We start from the raw sequence: 12,005 nt of genomic DNA, 5'->3' as shown, positions 1-12,005 counted from the left end.
GTGTACACACAGGGTGAAAAAGCCAAAAAGAAGGAAATGGGTGGGGTGGGGGGGCTGAAACAAAACAAAACAAAAATCACACGGAAAATAAATATTAAGTTGTCAAACCAATGATCTCTAAAAAGAATTGCAGATGGAGTGTCTGGCTTTTTGCTTAAGAAATGGTGCATGCAATGTCCATGAGAGCTCCAGGCAGGCTGTGGCTTCAGACTGTTCCCAGCTACATGCAAGTCCTCAGTACCCGGCAGCGGCAGGACTCAGTGAGCGAGTGGCTTTGCCAAGACCAGCACAGAAGCAAGCCCTCCACTATCAGAGGAGGTTTCAGCTGCGCAGATTAAATCCTTTCATGCCGGCATGTGGCCGCTTTTCTTCCTCCTCGCATTCCCACACTACCACTTTTCCACCTTTTGAACTCTTCTTGGGCTGTTGGAGGGGGACTGCCCGCCCACCAGCATTGACTCTCTTTTGGGTGGAAACGTTGGGGAATAAAGTTTCTCTGATGCTGTGGAATCCACGCACTGAGTTTAATGAACAGATCCAGCCATGTTCCATCCGTGAGATGCTCTCTGCTCGGTGCAGATTTAAGGCTGCTGAAATAGCCACTTGGCATCAACAGATTACAACCCCAAAACTGGGGGCCCTGGCCGGGGAAGCAAAATAATTAAAGCACTTTAGCTCTAATTGCAGTAAGACTTCCCAGCCCCTTCAATAGGCTTCATATAAATGACGGCCTTTCCATAATAATTTGGAAGACATTGCCTGATTTGATTTAAATAGATTTTAATCGGGAATTAAAATTTTGGGAAAATAACCACACACAAAAATTGTGTAAGCTACTTTTTTTCTCTAGTCAATAAGGGATAAGTGTTTCTAGATATTTCAGAAGATAAAATTAAATATCAAGCTATTCAAAGAGATTAAATTTTATATGTAATATCTATGTGGTCTGTGATCTGTTTGCTGTCTCTATAGTTACTTGTTAGCTGACATAGCATTTCCAAATATTTTCTCCCTCTTAATAACAAATTCACAATAATGTATATGTTCTCAAAGTAGCAAGTTCCGGTTGACATTTTTAACTTTCCTTTTCAAGGCGGGTTAACATTATTTGGAAGGATGATTTTGTTCTCAGTGCTAAGGACAGTTTAGGGAGGCAGGAGTGCAAACAAGGTTGAGACACGCGCCTCCCAGGCCAATGCAGCTGGCTTCCAATGCCCGCTCGGCCATGCCACAGGCATGGGCGGCAACAAGTTGCTACACCCCTCAGTTTGCCCACTGCGGAAGCTGCCCCAAGGGAGGCCCTTCCCTGGGGCATTAGAAGAACTAAGCAAGATAATGCACCCGGGGTGTGTAATGCAGTGCCTGGCATGGGGTCAGCACCCAACAGTGGCCACTGCAGGTGTCAATGTTGTGGCCACCTCTGCATACCTACACCGAAGAGCCCCAGACCTTCCCTTCCTCCCGTGCCTGGAAACTACAAACAGGAATGTCTGCTGAATTAATACCATCTCCCGAGGGTCCTACGATCTGGTCCTTGCATGAACCAAACTCTCCTTCAAATTTATGGGAATTATGAGGGAATCTCAGAAAAGCAACCCAGATCATCATTATAATTAAGGCTGAATGGGCATTTCTGTGATCAATCTCGATTTTAGGTGGGCTTTCACAACCTAAGTAAAGCTACTTTGTGGTGTGGGGTGTGTGTGCGTGTGTGTGTGTGTGTGTAATTTAGTAATAAAGCAACAAAAAGCCTACAAAATGTAAAGGAGGCCAGGCACAGTGGCTCATGCCTTTAATCCTAGCACTTTGGGAGGCCGAGGCAGGTGGATCACCTGAGGTCAGGAGTTTGAGACCAGCCTGGCTAACATGGTGAAACCCTGTCTCTACTAAAAATACAAAAATTAGCCAGGTATGGTGGCACATGCTTGTAATCCCAGCACCTTGAGAGGGTGAGGCGGGAGGACCCCTTGAACCTGGGAGGCAGAGGTTGCAGTGAGCCAAGATCGCACCACTGCACTCCAGCCTGGAGACAGAGTAAGACTCTGTCTCAAAAAAAAAAAAAAAAAAGGAAGGAGCTTGGTGGTCCCAAATAGACAAACAGAGTCAGCAGTGGAGACGTGGCCTCCCAGCATCTGGCTGAAGAGCCGGCAAGGAGGTAGGGGGCCAGAAATATACTCCCCAGGAGCCAGGCCCACCTAGGTAATCAAAGAGCCAACTGAACACAGCTCAGGCAATCAAAGCTGTAATGCCTAGATAGAAAACTTTCAGGTTAATGTCAGCTCAAGCCTACGGTGATCATTTCTCTTATGTCATAACAGCACTTAATTTTCTCATTGGAAAGCCACAGACTAAGAATAGTAGGTAGAGGAAAGGGGGAACCTTATAAACTGATTTTCCTTCCTGCATCTCTTCATGCCTTTGAAGCATCAACATTACCTTTCTGCCACCACCTACCTGGAGGCTTTGGTCCACCCCAAAGAGTGCTTGCTTTGGCCCTACCAGCCCCCAAGCCTGGTGTCAGGGTGTGGTGGATGAGCTTTGAGAATCAGGAGCAAATCACAGAGGTCCTGCTGTAAATCTGGCCCCAGAAAGGGCAGCTGAACGCGGGTCACGGGAGATGCTTTGCAGCAGTAGATGAGCTGAGCGTGCCAACTCCAGAGGCATAAAGGATGGGTCTAATCCTAGACCCACCACCTACCCCTCCCATTGCCTCAGTTTTCCTTCCTGAATTCTGGACATATATAGTACCTGCATCATAAGGAAGGTGTAAAGCACTAGGAGCTGTGCCTTGCACATAGCAAATACTCAAAAATGGACAGCCAGGTGCACTGCCTCATGCCTGTAATCCCAAAACTTTGGTAGGCTAAGGTGGGAGGACTGCTTGAGGCCAGGAGTTTGCAACCAGCCTGGGCAACACAGCAAGATGCCATCTCTAAAAAAAAAATGTTAAAAACTACCTAGGTGTGGTGGTGTGTGCCTGTAGTCCCAGCTACTCAGGAGGCTAAAGTGGGAGGATCTCTTGAACCCAGGACGAGGCTACAGTGAGCCATGATTGCACCACTGCACTTCAGCCTGGGTGACAGAGCAAAGCTCTGTCTCTTAAAGTCAAAAAAAAAAAGGTATCATTATCCTGCCAGCAAAGTGCCCAGCCTCAACTCACTCAGAGCCTAAGAACTGTGCTTTCCACTGCTGAGTCTGCATGTCACAGTCAGGCGCCAGGGATGGGGTTCTCCCCCCACCCCAACCCCTGACACCACCTCCATGTGCAATTGACCTCTAAGCAGTCAGAGCTGGGCCCCATGCCTTTGCTCAGATACAATTCATCCACGTGGAAGTTCTCTCCCCTCTCAGACCCCATGGGTCTTCCCCTGTTTGGTGCACAGCCCAACCCCCTGGACTTACAGAGCACTGGGATATGTCTGTCTCCCCACCAGCTTGTGCAGTCCCCAAAGGTAAGACCACAGCTGACCTTCCACCCCCATGAAGAGGCCCAAGACAAGGCGCGGCACATAAAGTGTGGGAAATAAGCTTGACTCTCTCCAAGGGAGATACAGAAATATCTGGAGACATTTTTGATTATCATAGCTGGGGGGTGCTACTGGCATCTAGTGGGGTAGAAGCTGGGGACGCTCCCAAACATCCTACAACGCACAGCACGGACTCCCACGAGTGCCCTGAACTGGAAAAATGATGGCCAGGTTCATCTGTTAAGTTCCACCCAAGCCTCACTCTCATCTCAATCTCGTCTCTTAGGGAAAATAAACCCCACCTCGAGCAGGCTCAGAGGATGCAAAAAGCCAAGTACTTGATGCTGCTTATAGTAGCAAAAACTCCACTGTAAGAGAAAGACCAGAGATCTACAGTGATTTTTAAAAGTGAAAGCTCATTATCCTAAGCGAATTAACGCAGGAACAGAAAACCAAATACAGCATGTTCTCATGTATAAGTGGAAGCTAAAGATTGGGGACACATTAATATAAAGATGGCAACAATGGATACTGGGGGACACTAGAGGAGGGAGAAAGGCAGGGGCAGAAGGCTGAGAAACTATTGGATACCATGCTCACTACCTGGGTGATGGGATGCATTGTACTCCAGACCTCAGCATCACACAATGTACCCATATAGCAACCCTGCACGTGTACCCCCTGAAGCTAAAATAAAAGTTGAAAAATTATTTTTTAAAAATCAGAAGCTGAGAGCAGACTCTCAGGGAGCCAACAGAACCAGCCACAGCAGCCCTTATCGCCAGGCACAGTCAAGAGGAGCCCATTGATGGCATCAACTGGCCGGGGGAGGCCCCCACACCCACCCCAGGTGGGCCAGATGGCTTCCCACATAGCCCACCTTCCTGAGGGTCTTCCATCCATGTTTGCCTTCTTTTGGAAAAAAAAAGCAGGGGGATTTTGGAAGACTGGCCTGTGTTTCCTAGCATCTCTATTCTGAGGATGCATGTTCTCTTGTATTTCCTGATTCCTTCATTTATTTCCACCCCAACCCCTCCAACACACATGTACATTACAAACTCCCCAGTCTACTGTGGATAGTACAATTGTGGATGAAAAGGAAATCATCTCAGAACAAGTATTTCTAGCAGGCAGCACCCTTCCCCAGCACACACACACAGACAGACACACACACACACACACATATCACCACCACCACCATCACCAGCACAACCTAGGGGGCCACTCCCTGGCTTAGCGCATTCTGACCACGCACATTACCTGCTCACTCCTCTAAGGACATTCAATGCCACCAAGGGGAACATCACAGCAGCCTGAAGAGTCTAGACCTGAACAACCAATCCCTCTCCTTGGCATAAGGCCTCCCTTCCAACAACTCCCGAGCAGGTACCACATGAAGCACACAGGTGAGCCCAAACAGGCAGACAGAGACCTCCCTCCCCCTCCTCCCCATTGGCCCTGCTCCCTTCCCTCCAACTCCTCCGCAGCCTCAGCCCAGACCCTGCCCTGGCACATTCTGGAGAAGGTGCCAGTGTGCACAGCAGGTGTGAGTTCAGAGGAAGCCCCTCCACTCACAAGGCCCCACTAGTAGCAATGTAAGTGAGTTTGTGCCCTGCTTTTAGATTCCAAAATCCAGCCTTCACAACCTGAGAGATGCCACCTGACCACCCCTGTCCTTCCAGTCGAAATCTAAGGCCTCACTTGGAGATAGGCTGAGGCAGGGCTGAGCACTGGCCTGCCCTAGGTCCTGGCAGACAGGCCATGGAAGAGGCTTCCCTCCTTCATATGGACAAATGTTGACCTGCAGAAAACTCACTTGTTTTTAAATTTGCATCAAGTCTCACTTTAAATAATGTTGATATTTCAGCTTACTTAAAAGGCTTATTAAAAACACTAAATCCAAAGATGTTAAAAAGCTATAATTGTCCTCATTCAGCCTGGAAAAATAAATCTATTTGCTTTCTTCTTTTATGATACTCTTCTTATAAAAAAAAAAAAAGTTCATCTATATTCTCATGAGTATCATTGCTGTCTTTCTTCCCCCTCCATTCAAGGCACTTTAAAAACACCTGTGCCATTCACAGCCAACTTTTGAGCAAAAGGCAACCATATTTGGGGAAGGCTGTTTAATTCTGATTTCCTGATGCCAGAGACAAGCTTCTCTTGCTCAAAAGTAAGATGGAGTTCAGAGTTCACTTGAATGGGCTCGTGGAGCTGATGGAAATTTCTTTGGTTACCTAAGGCAAAGCAAACAAACCTAATCATTCAGCTTTTTGGGGTTCAGTGGGCAACGATTCCACATCTCAGCACTGCCTTCAGTGGGCAGTGTACCCCATGGGCAACTGTGGGAAGTCTGGCTGCACCTTCTAGCTGCCTCTCTGTCCTCTCCCATAATGGAGGTTATTGGCCTCTGACTTGGACCAGAACAGCATGACTGCCGCTCTCTGCCTGCCCCAAGTCTTCCGTGAAGATAGCCCAGCCAGCAATTAAGTTGCTGAGTTGCGAAGATCTCCAGCCTGCTCAGAAGTTAACCACTCCAGGCACAGAACAAGATGGGCTTTCAGAGCACTGGTCCAAGAGAATGCAAATTTATTGAAAGCGTTTTCTCCAGGTTCTCCATAATTACCATTTATGTCTCCAGGAACTGTTTCCCCAAACCCAGTTTAGGGTGAAAGCATTTTAGAGACTTTCCCTGCAGATGACATATGAGGTACTAACCTTTTTTCATATGCCCAGATGTTAAGTTCATTTCCATCACATTTATGTAAATCTCATTTGAACAGTAAATCAAAAGAAATCTTAAATCATTGTACACTATTTAAAAATCAACACTAAATCCGGTTGACTTGCAGTGATATTAACATGAAGACACAGTTAAGGGGCTGAAGGTAGGAGGCAAATCTTCCATGCAATGGTCTCGGAGTCCCGGCCATTGGTCACATGCAAATATCTCTGCCTGGTCACAATCGCATTTAAGTTTGACCAGCTTAAGGGTCTTCTGGAAATGAAAGTCTTAAAAGTTTTCTAAACTTTGGGAAAATGGGTCCCTCAGCCCAGGGGCCTGTCATCTATGTCAGTGTCTGAGACTGAGGCAGAGAAAGTCCACAGGCAGAGGCCCAGTGCTGAGACTTCTGGCAGCCGGGTTTCTCCTCAGTGGGGGGAAAAGTTAATTCCTAGGGCTCGGCGGTTCTGCATTTGTCAGGGAGCAGGACGTCAGTGCTATCATTACCAAGCAAATCAGCCAGGCGGTTAATGGTGGAATCAGGAGACATTTGCACTCCGCTATCAGAATGACATCATAACTAAAGCAGCCTTCAGCCAGAAGCCCTGGGCTCTCCCCGAGCAGAGGCCAGAGGGCTGCAGGGGCGACCCCCTGCGACTCCCTGGACTGAAAGCTGAGCCCCCCCCCCCCCGCAGCAGCTTTCAGGGTGGTGGGCGCAGCCCCAGGCAAGTTCCCAGGCTGGCCTGGCAAACAAGAACTAGGGTTCTAGTCTTCCCCCAAGCAAATCGACTTTTCCCCTGGGTTCTGAACGCTGTAAATAATCATTATAATAATATTACATATTTTCAATAAAATTTGAGATACTGTGAAACGACTTTCCTTATCAGGCAAGGGTTGGTATTTTATAAATGCAGCTACATTTTCGCTATAGGATTGATGGCATTTCCAACAGAATTGTCAATCGGTGACCCTGTCTTTAGCAAAGAAGGTCTGCACTCTCTCCTTCAAGCAAAAGAAATAAATGATGCTGGGGGAAGGGGGACGAGCTAAGGAAAAAGCCCTTCCTGCTCTTGTTTTGGTTGCTTTTCTTTCTGTTTAAAAGCACAGCGCAGACACACACATACACACACGCACACGCAGACACAAACCTTAGAATAATGGGGGAAGCATTTGGCTACAGGCTTGCATTTACGGCGCGGCGCGACCAGCAGCCGGCCCCGCTAGCTCGCAGCTCTGCCCTCAGCGGCGGCCACTGGGACCGACTGCCCGCCCCCGACCCAGGCGAGATGCCCAACTGCGACCGCGCGCCCCCCAAGATCGCCTCCCGAGTCTCGCCACAGGTACACGCGTGGCCCAAACATTTCACCTGGCCCGAAAAGTCAGGAGACGGGGGGGAAAAAAAAAGTTGTGCGAGCAGCCAGCCGGGGAGTCCCGGAGCCCGCGGAGGCCGTCCTCCCGCCGCCCAGCCGCCCGCACGCGAGGCCGGCCCGGGGCGGCGCGCAGCTCGCGGCACCTCGCTCCCGGCTTTGCGCGCTCACCCCGGGGCGCGCCGAGGCCACCGCAGGGCACTTACTTGGCACTTGCTTTTGAGTGTGCAGATCGTCCCGGTTTTCACTTGGGTTTTCAAACAAGTTTCAGGGAGAAAGAAGGAGGCAAAAAAAAAAAAAAAAAAAAAATCCAATTATGCAAATGGACTCCGGACTGGGAGGTGCGGGTTGGATCTGACGCCGCTACTGTACGAGTTCTCGCAGCAGCCCCGGGCCGGGCAGATTTATGGGGGCGCGTCACGGCTACGCCAGGTCCCGCCGCCGGAGCATCTCGAAGTTAATTAAAGCGGTAATGTCCACTTTCCCGGCGACCCTCCGTGCGTGGGTTTACTATTTCACCATCAAACCCGACCTCGGCGGGGGCGGGGGCCCTGTCCCCAGGCCTCTCCTTCCCTCTTCTGGCCGCCCCCCTCTTTTTCCTCTCTCCGTCTCTCTCCCCCTTTTTCCTCTCTTTCGTCTCTTTAAGTCGCCTGCCTTCCACTCAGTGAACAATGAACAAAGATGTGAGTGATGGGAAAAGATCGCCCCCCCTCCCAACCCCAGCAGTGAGCAAAGCCGGTCTTAAAGTAAAAATCCAGTTGCTAATATCAAACTGGGAAAGAAAACAGCGCGTTCCCAGTCTCACCACCCCTTCCACACACACACACGCACGCACACACACACGCACGCACGCACACCCCACCCCAAGTTCACCTAAGCCCTGGCTGGAGACTGGGGCGCCAAGGTCAGGGCGCGCGGGGCTGCCCAACTCGCCGGGGACACCAGGGTTAGGGGACGGCGCGTGCTCGGGCCAGACGTGCTTCCCGCGCCCCTCCCCGCCGGTCCCCTCGGCCGGCCCCCTCCCTGCCTCTACACCGGCCGACCAGGCCCGGCGGCCCGCTCGGGCTGCCCGGCCGCCGGATGCGCTCAGCAAACGCGGCCCCTGTCGGATTTCTGCTAAATTGCACAGCGGCGGCGGCGGCAGCGGCTGTCGGGAGAAGGCGCAGGAGGAACCGGAGGCCCGCACCGCGCGCTCGCTCACTCCGCCCCTCCCGCTCGCCCCTCGCCCCAGCCCCGCCGGCCTCCGGCTCCCACCCGCGCACACGACCCGGCCCCCAGGACGCACCGGGTGCCCGAGCCCCGCAGGCCGGGACACCTCGCAGCTGCCGTATTTTCTGCTAAAGTGAAAACGAGGGCGGCTGACAAATCACGTCTCCGGCGAGGCACCCGTTAGACATAACAATATCCGGCAAACAAAACCCGGCCGCCGCTGCCACACGCGCACGGGGCTGAGACCCCGCCCTGCTCTTTCTCGGCCCCCAGCCCCTGGCCACTGCGCCCTCAACCCCAACGCTCCCCGCCCCCCAACATTCCAATCCTCCACCTAACTCGGGAACGGTGGACATGTTCTCCAACAGGCACACAGTAGGAACCACTCACAATACAGAAGTGAAAAGGGGGGGGGACTTAACTTTCCACCTGTCCCCAAAGAAAGCCCTGCCAGAGTTCACTCCGCAGAGTGAAGAGTAAGCAACACAGGTCTCTCTCTGCCCAGCCCCTTTTCTTTCTCTTTCCCTAACTTCCCCGCGTTTCGACCTTCCTTCACTTCACATACATCCGTCTATATGGAGATATCGATATTTTAAATTATTTGCAAAACTGCAACAGATGGGCGCGTCGAGATCTGGACACTTTCCTACTCATCAAAGGAAAGCTCTCCCCCAACCCCAACTTTTTTTTTTTTTTTTTGCCTAAAATACACCCCAAGTCCCGCCTACGACTGTTTTCCTCAATTCATCTTAGAAAATAATGTCTTGAAGCAAACAGAAAAAGGCTTATGAGCAAAGATCATTCCTACCCCAGTCATGCATCTGCGCTGGGGGGACGCCTCCCGTCCCCCCAGATTGCACTCTTCCCAGACGCCGCGCAAGCCCTGCCTCTCCTCTGCCTTCCAGAGCCCCCACGCCCGCACTTCCTCGCTCTGATTGGCCTCATTTCTCCAGCCTGGGACTGGCCGGCTCTGTTCCCTCCATAACCTGTTACTTATTTATTTATTTATTTCCTCTTTGGCCCCCGGCTGGGCCCCCGGCCGGTGCCTGGCTGGGGCAGGTGCTGCGGGCGCCGCCTGAGCTTGTAGGCGCCACGGCCTTTCCTGGGGTCGCGGGTTCGGACCCTGGCACCTCAGCCCTGAAACCAACTCTCCGGCCTCAGCCTGGCCAGGCTCCCGGGGCACAGGAGGCCGATGCAATCACAAAATGGCAGGTCTCAGCGGCTCTCGGCGCCCGCAAGTTTGACACATTGTAAGCATCAGCTAACTTTAATTGAAAAAAAAAAGGTTGCAAATTACCCTCTCTCCACGGGCTGAGGGGCCGGAACCCCGCAGTGAGCGCGGACCGGAGAAAGAGCGCAAGGCGAACCCCCGTCCCAGGCACAGGAGAAAATGGGGAAAGTCACTTGAGCAGAAGTTTCCGCGGCCCCAGCCTCCCCCCTCCCCTTTCTACTTCCCCCACCCCCCAGACCCTCTTGAAAGTTTCCCGGGGCCTGAGAGTGGCTCGCGGGCCGCTCGCGGGTGGGGGGCGCCGGCCGAGTCCCCGGAGCTGGACGCGGGGTCCCGATCGCGCGCCGGGCGCCAGGCCCCGGGACTCCTTTTCAAAGTAACGGTCCCGGGACCGCGGGCGGGGAGGCGGCGGCCCAGGCGCAGGTCCCGCTCGCCGCCGAAGTTCTCTAGCGCCATACGATGCCCGGCCGCCGCCGCCGGCTCGGTTTTTCTCTTCTTTCCCCCCACCCCCCACCCGCTGACAGCTTCTCTCGCCAACGTCACAGCCACGGATATTTAATTAGACCGTATTTTTTAATCGCGATGGGGCGAGAAGGAACCGGGCGGCAGGCCTCGCCGAGATGGGGAGGGGGAGGGGACGGGGGGCCGCGCCAAGAGTCCAAACTCACTTTGCCACCCGCCGCCGCAGCTTCGGACGCCGAAGCTGCCCCCCCACCCGCCGCCGCCCCCCGTGCCGCGCCCCCCGCGCCGCGCCGCGCCCCGCGATCCCCCCCCACCTTTGTTTTCCTTACCTTAAACATTGAAACGCGGGCGTCGGGAGCAAACTCGGGCACGTAAACGGAGCGTTGTAAAAGATTGTGTTCAATGAATAATGAAACATGCCCACACGATTGACTTGATCATTTTCCGGGGCTGAGGGGGGACGGGCGCCCTGCTCGCGCGCCTCACTCGCCCACTCGGCAGAGCCCTGCGAACTGTTCCCAGCCCAGCCAGGGCAGGGCGGGCTCGATTTTCATCAGCCTCTTTTCAGAATCGCCCCGTTCATTGATACTCATCACCCAGCCCCAGCAGATATCCCCATCCCCGGCTCGGCCTCCCCCTATCTGGTAGGTGAAATGCATTGTACCATTAAAAACGCTCTCCATTGTCGCCCTGGCATAATTCACAGCAACTAGATAGGTCTTGCGGCATTTAGCTTTGATGAGCCAGAGACTGAACCCTTGATATAATAATCTACAAAGAATGGTGTGTGATCGTCCATTTTTTCTCTCTGTCTAGCAACTAAGAAACCATTTAACACAGCGCAGCTTGGTTCTGACCTTGAGCTCATGTAAACACACTTATTAAAATCTATCTATTCTCCAAGAGCTACATTCTGATTGTCAGACTCGTTACTGAGACATATATCAGCCCCTTCCTTGTCACTACTTTGCATTCCTGCCTTTGACTAAAGAATTTTTTATCCAGCTGAGAGGGAAAGAGAGACTGCCACGGAGAGAGAGGAGAGAGAGACGGAGAAGGGGCGAGGAAAAAGCGTAATTCTTACCTGCTCCTGAAACTATTTAAAGTCTGTTTCTTTTCTGGGAGGAAAAAAAAAAAAAAAAAAAAAAAACTCCCGGGTGAATCTCGGTGGACAGCGGGACGCGAAGAATCAGTCACAGCCCGGGCGTTTAAGGGAGTCATCAGCGATCAAATGACGTTGATCCGCGCTGTAACCTTGTGGCGTATTTAATGTAAATAAGGCAGTTATGTTGCCAATCGCCGCGATACAAACGCGGAGAGGTCCTCAGCCTCGCCTCCCGCGCCTGCCATTAGAGGCGACTTTATTTACAGACACTATTTAGGAGATCATGATAATTCTAAAACAATACTAGTGCCAAATGATTATGAAAATATGATTTTAATTAATCACGTAGTAGGCAGGGAAATTAGCATACGGTAATTAAACTTCGAGAAAAACGTCACGCAGGTTCTCTGCCTTATGGGTCTAGAATAATCATCATGCGATGGGC

At 51.9% G+C, this 12,005-nt stretch overlaps 1 protein-coding gene across 17 annotated transcripts in view; it reads right to left on the bottom strand.

Annotated features, from left to right (window-relative positions):
* ZNF536 (zinc finger protein 536) overlaps positions 1-11,743 on the bottom strand; it is a 492,422-nt gene extending 480,679 nt beyond the window's left edge. For 2 of the 17 annotated variants that reach the window (XM_054538819.2, XM_054538823.2), the window contains exon 1: positions 11,540-11,743. The gene's annotated coding sequence lies outside the window, so the exon portion shown is untranslated. Of the gene's footprint in view, positions 1-7,762; positions 8,409-8,429; positions 8,706-9,573; positions 10,016-10,062; positions 10,161-10,784; positions 11,064-11,539 lie in introns of those variants that run through there. The other 15 variants (XM_054538817.2, XM_054538816.2, XM_054538834.2 and 12 more) reach the window with 9 other exon arrangements.
* Between the last annotated feature and the right edge of the window lie 262 nt (positions 11,744-12,005).

The sequence above is a fragment of the Pongo abelii genome, chromosome 20, assembly GCF_028885655.2.
Source record: "Pongo abelii isolate AG06213 chromosome 20, NHGRI_mPonAbe1-v2.0_pri, whole genome shotgun sequence".
In the NCBI taxonomy this organism is placed as follows: domain Eukaryota; kingdom Metazoa; phylum Chordata; class Mammalia; order Primates; family Hominidae; genus Pongo; species Pongo abelii.
This window is presented reverse-complemented; position numbering and strand designations above follow the sequence as displayed.